Raw genomic sequence first — 6,562 nt, 5'->3', positions numbered from 1 at the left:
GGGGAGAAGGGAGATCCTGGGGAGGGGGGGAGGTAGGGCATCTATTGGGTGGAGGATGGGGGAGGTGCTTATCTCACTGTGTTTGTTGAGTCGCTTGTGGAGGGTTCCCCGCTCCCCTCTGGGATTGTAGGGCTCGGGGTTGTGGCTCCCTGATTCCTTTCTTTCTCCCTGCGCTCCCTCCTCGCGGTTGCTGCCCTCTCTCTCTCATCCCTTGTCATATCCCTCTGCAGGAATACCTTTTTGAACCTCTGTACATTTGCTAGTCCGCTCTTCCTTGCTAGCAAGTCCTCTTTTGTTCTCTCGCTCTTGAATACCACCTGTATACCTGTAAGTATACTTGAATACCACCTGATACTCTTGAATATCACATAGTCTCTGTTTTTGTTGTACCGTCCAATCCTGAAAACCTTTTCAATATCTTGCTCAGCGGTCTCCATCTTTATCCCTTTAAGGATTTCATTAACTTCATTTTTGTCATTGTCTCTCCTTTCCACTCGACCGGTCCCTGTTTGCTCCTTAATGCCTACTATTACTACTGCTCTTTTTTGCTCTATCAACTGGCTAGTACATCTAGCTGCTTCCTGAGAAGAAGCCACTTCCATGGCAACTTCCCTAACTGCAGACCTCGCTTCAGGGCTCTTTTTAAGCATTTCTGCAAAGGAGTGTTGTGTAATCCCCTCAACAGTAGCATCACCAACTTCCTGAGAGACGTCTGTGTCTGGTAATGGGGAGGAGTCTCCTTCAGGCTTGTGTGTGTGCTTGTGGCTTGTGTGTGTGCTTGTGGCTTGTGGCTTGTGTGTGTGTGTGTGTACTCATCTAGTTGTGCTTCTGGGGTTGAGTTTTGGCTCTTTGGTCCAGCCTTTTGGTTCAGGGAGCCGGTCGGCTGAGCGGACAGCACGCTGGACTTGTGATCCTGTGGTCCCGGGGTTCGATCCCGGGCGCCGGCGAGAAACAATGGGCAGAGTTTCTTTCACCCTATGCCCCTGTTACCTAGCAGTAAAATAGGTACCTGGGTGTTAGTCAGCTGTCACGGGCTACTTCCTGGGGGTGGAGGCCTGGTCGAAGACCGGGCCGCGGGGACACTAAATCCCGAAATCATCTCAAGATAACCTCAAGATAACCACAGTCTACCATATATTCAATTCATAAAGTATAATTCAGTAAAGTATAAGTATATATATATTCCATATATTTATAATGACCTGAATAAATTCAGGTCATTATTCAATACTATAACTGAGATAGCTTTTTCCAAGATGCTTAATAGAATTACCACCAGTTTAAATAAGAATTCATCCATCTGGCTTGTTCAAGACATAAAGATTAGTCTGTTCAATTTAAACCCGGCTTAGTAATTTAATAAACTTGGCGGAGGGATATTAGCTAGCCTTCAGCCCTGAGGAGAGGTAGGCTAGAGCAGTGTGGAGCGAGGCTCTGAGAGGTCACCATCTAACCTCTGAAGACCTGAGTAGCAGCAGTAGGACTTAGAAATTTTACGGTAAAGTGCTTTGAAAGTTTAGTACAGACAAATGGTTCATTCTTGCCTCAGTAGGAAATAGTTTCAGCTTAGGAGTGTTAACTTAAGGAGTGATTCTTTTCATTTACATTTTGATAGTTTTGATTAAATAAATTTGTTTGGTATTTATGTTTTTTAATGTTCCAATATTTACATACACATTATCTTTACCCGGTCCTCGCGAGTCTGGACTAGTGTTGAGTGAGTCAGAACCAATATTGCAGGCAAGCCTAGTCCATTTTAAAAGCAGATATATATCCCCTTATTATTCTATTGAATTCCACACTTAATGTAAATTAATACCTTCCTTTCAACGAAATTGGGGATAACTCACCCCAAGGGTTAATGGTTAATTAATTGGCCCAAACCCCGATTAATTAATCTGAATCGTTTGTGGTTTGGTGGTGGCTGCAGAGAAAGATCCTTTGAGTTTGCCAAACAGCCTAGGACGACGTCACGTGTTTGTAGTATGGAAGACGGTCAAGTGTTTGAGGTCAGTGGCGTGGGCTGAGGGCAAGAAGAGTGGAACTCTGGGGTCTTGGAGTTAAGGTATTTACGGCCAGGGTATGGACAAGAGAGAGCTATTACACCGTCTCGTGTTACAAGAAATGCGGGGCCCAAGAGCTAATTGTTCGATTCTGCATAAACAAATAGTAAATACAAAGAGTAAAAGTAAATACACACACACACACACACACACACACACACACACACACACACAGGGCCTTGTAGCCTGGTGGATAGCGCGCAGGATCGTAATTCTGTGGCGCGGGTTCGATTCCCGCACGAGGCAGAAACAAATGGGCAAAGTTTCTTTCACCCTAAGTGCCCCTGTTACCTAGCAGTAAATAGGTACCTGGGAGTTAGTCAGCTGTCACGGGCTGCTTCCTGGTGTGTGTGTGTGTGTGGTGTGTGGGAAAAAAAAAAAAAAGTAGTTAGTAAACAGTTGATTGACAGTTGAGAGGCGGGCCGAAAGAGCAAAGCTCAACCCCCGCAAAACACAACTAGTAAACACACACACACACACACACACACACAAACACACGTATATCACTGACAGATCGATTAGGAATCGAGAAATTCCCCCCCCCCCCTCCCTGGTGGGTAAGAAATGTGGCGAGCAAAATTAGTGGAAGTTATGGAAAGGAACTTCTTAACTGTAAAGGATGACGCAAGAGAAAGGAGAGGAGATACACCAAGCCTTCGGAACCCGATCATTACCCAGAATGAAGAACACATCGAGAACTTAGATCATGAAACACCACTGTGATCAGTGGAGCCAGTGATCATTGTGTCCAATCTTTCATTACATGATGAACATTAAAACTATGACCATAAGACAAGGGGCCAGGGAAAAGGGAGTATATGGAGTACACTATAGAAAACGGGATTACATGAGGGTAAGAGAGTGTCTGAAAAATGTATAACACCAAGTTCCTCCTCTTGACAGGAAGACAGCACAGGAGATGATGGATCAAGTCAAGCTAACATAGAGGCAGAAAAGAGAGTCATATCAAAAGGGAAAAACGTATAAGGGACCATAATAACCCATCTTGAGGTTATCTTGAGGTTATCTTGAGATGATTTCGGGGCTTTTAGTGTCCCCGCGGCCCGGTCCTCGACCAGGCCTCCACCCCCAGGAAGCAGCCCGTGACAGCTGACTAACACCCAGGTACCTATTTACTGCTAGGTAACAGGGGCATAGGGTGAAGAAACTCTGCCCATTGTTTCTCGCCGGCGCCTGGGATTGAACCCAGGACCACAGGATCACAAGTCCCGCGTGCTGTCCGCTCGGCCGACCGGCTCCCATGGTTCAATAAATATTATAAAAACTCTAAAATGAAAAGCAGGAGGGATTGAAGGCAACTGAGAGGTCAAAGAACAGAAGAAAACTAGAATAAATTAACAGGGCTAAGACAAATACATAAATATATGAAGAATATTGAAAAGAAACTTCAAAACCGAAATTGCTTCTACAGAAAATAAACGACCAAGAGTACTACACAGTTCCTACATATAAGAAGGAAAATGACAGTGAACATCCAAGTGACTAGATTACGAAAAAGAGAAAAAACTTGTGAAAGAAACATAAAGAAAACAATAAGGAAATTTGTGAGGAACTAAATATCAATTTCCCTGGAGTGTTTACGACTGAGCCTGAAGAGCTCCTAGTATTAGAAAAAGAGATAACCCTAGATGAGAAACATAAGTATTGAGATAACAGCAGAGGAAATAATGAAACAACTAGCATCACTAGACGACATAAAAAGTTACTGTACAAGTCAATGGAAGTTAACAGAAAAAAAACTCATTTTCTTGGTATACTTTTAGCAATGATATTTAATGATTTAATTTTAAAGGGAGAATTGCCAAAGCTGTTGGAAAAAAATGCAGATGTGACGCCAATATTCAAGAAAGAAGCTTGAGAAGAGGCGCTAAATTACAAACCAGTGTCACTGACAGCATCCCCTGCACAGTACTCGAGAGAATAATCAGAGTAACATAGTTACACATCTAGAGGGAATTAGCTATACAACATACATCAGCACGGCTTTAAGGAAGATAAATTATTCTACCGAATCTACTGCAGTTCTGTGATAAAGTAATAAAAATAAGGCACATGAGCTGGGCAGATTGCATATTTCGTGACTGCCAAAAAGCCTTTGACACAGTTGCACACAAGCGATTACTACACAAACTTGAGAGGCAGGCGCAAATAAGCGGAAAAACATTAACGTGGGTTAAGAACTGTGTAATAGACAGGAACCAGAGAGTTACAGTGAGGGACAAGAAGCTGGACTGGCATAGGGTACCAAGCAGAGTACCTCAAGGATCAGTGCTGGGATCCATACTATTTCTCATTTGTGTTAATCATTTATCTAAACTTGTGAGTTGATGGAAATGAGAACAGGCGAAAAAGAGTACACTGCACTTCTAGGGTGGATGCGTCACCTGTAAAAAAGCAATAAAGCAGACTATTCCTAAGATAAACTTCAATAAAATAATACATCGTTCCAAAACACAGTAATATATAGCTTGCCAAGCTTCGCACGTTCTCTATAAAACCAATAATTATATAATCAGGAGACAGTTTCATAATTATAAAAACTTGATCCGTACATAAACAACATCTGTATGTCTCCTTAAGTTAATCTGGCGATCGAAAGTTTAAGTACAGTGTGCAGGTAAATAGTTCAAAGTGATTGTCATAGAGTTTGCGTCGTGCGTTTGGCAGCTTTCAAGCTCTTACAGTGGCAGCGTAGCATCCAGAAACTATCGTATAGCAACTTGAACCTCCGCATTGAGTGTTTTATGTCTTGAAAGCTATTTAAATATTATTTGATAGACGTGGGATCAGTTCAAGCGTAGGTTATACATATATGTGAATGAGTTTGGTTGGATATAAATAGGAGCTGTCTCTTATGGGTCAATAGGAGCTGAGGCTTCATATGGACCAACGGGAGCTTTTTTTTTTATACAGGGATATTCCTACGCGGGCCCTAAGCCTCTGGCTGGTCCACTAAGTGTTGCTTGTTTCTGTTTCACTTGGGCGGAATATGAGTATTTATGACTCGTATGGTCGCTTCAGTAAGATTTTGTCCCATGTGTTTAACAACTTCTGCTCTGTTGAATCTTAGTTGAAATCTTAATGGGTTTGTGACTCTGCAATGTGTTAGATAATGTTCCAGTGGTCTGTTGTGTTTGTAACTGTGCACTGTGTTAGATAATGTTCCAGTGGCCTGTCGGGCATTTCTCCACAGTGCTGACATTTCCTCTCATCTTCCAGAACCTGTAAGCCTATTTTCCCATGCACATGGGTATCCAAGCCTGATGCGATGTAGGTGTACTTCTGTTGTTCTACTGCTCCTTTTCATTATAATAAGTGGTTTGTAGTTGGTTGAATTCTTGTGCCAACCTGCAGATCCTGATGTTGCAACTGCTGTGTTGTGGTCAATGTGCATCTTTTGCATTGCTCTATTTATAATTACTTTCTTAATCTGTGATAGACTCTGTGGTATGTAAATGTCTACATTTCTTCTCTTAGTTGCAAGTTTTGCACCTTCGTCTGGAATGTCATTTCCTATTATTCCCACATGACTTGGCACCCAGTTGATAAGTACCTGATGGCCTTGATGTTTGAGTGTTTGCATTAATGATATGACATTTGTGATCAGATGGATGTTATCACGTATGAGTTTTTGTTGCAAGGTTTCAATGGCAGTTCTCGAATCTGTATGATAACATGTTGTCGGTGTTCAGCAAGAGCATGTTCCAAAGCCTTTTGAATGGCTAGCATCTCTGTAAAATTTAATACCCATTTGAGAGTCTCCAACTATTTACAGAGTTTCCTGCTTTAACTGCAGCTCCGGTTTCTTGTCCCTGCTGGTCCACTGATCCATCTGTGAAGTATGTGTGGCTGTCAGATGCCAAGTTTGTTTCTATTTGCATCTGTGCAATATTACGTAGCAGATGAGGATAAGTCTGGTTCTTTTTTCCCTCAAGAACCATATTCTTAAAGTCTGCTGGCAGCGATTCCCAAGGGGCTTGCATAACAAAGTCATCATATATTTCATCGACACCCCTCTTAGTGACTGTTTTTGTTATATCGAATATATTGATGATGTTTTATCACGCAATGGGTCCACCTGCTGCTTTGGAGGCTCTTCTGTCTCGAGTTAGTTCTCCAGTGATTGTATCTTTAAGTGAACTGATTCTAGGTCTAGTCAATACCTTGGTCAGCATGCACGCAGCAATCCCTTTTACCCTTATTTCAATCAACGTTAGCTTAGTTTCTAGTCTTAGGTTCAGTATTTTAGTCCATCTGGGAGCTCCTGTTATGACTCACATTGCATCATTTTGAATAACCTCAACGTTTGCCCACTGGCCAGGAGAAAGAGTGAGTAAGGCAGGCGCTCTATAATCAACTAGGGAATGAACAGCGTGTATGTAAAACATTCTTAACACTTTGTGTCTCGCTCCTAGACGAGGCCCTGTGATTGCTCTCATTATATTCAGTCGTGATTTTGCTTTCTCCTTCAGATATTG

Source organism: Procambarus clarkii, chromosome 63, assembly GCF_040958095.1.
Source record: "Procambarus clarkii isolate CNS0578487 chromosome 63, FALCON_Pclarkii_2.0, whole genome shotgun sequence".
NCBI classification, from domain to species: Eukaryota; Metazoa; Arthropoda; class Malacostraca; order Decapoda; family Cambaridae; genus Procambarus; species Procambarus clarkii.
This window is presented reverse-complemented; position numbering follows the sequence as displayed.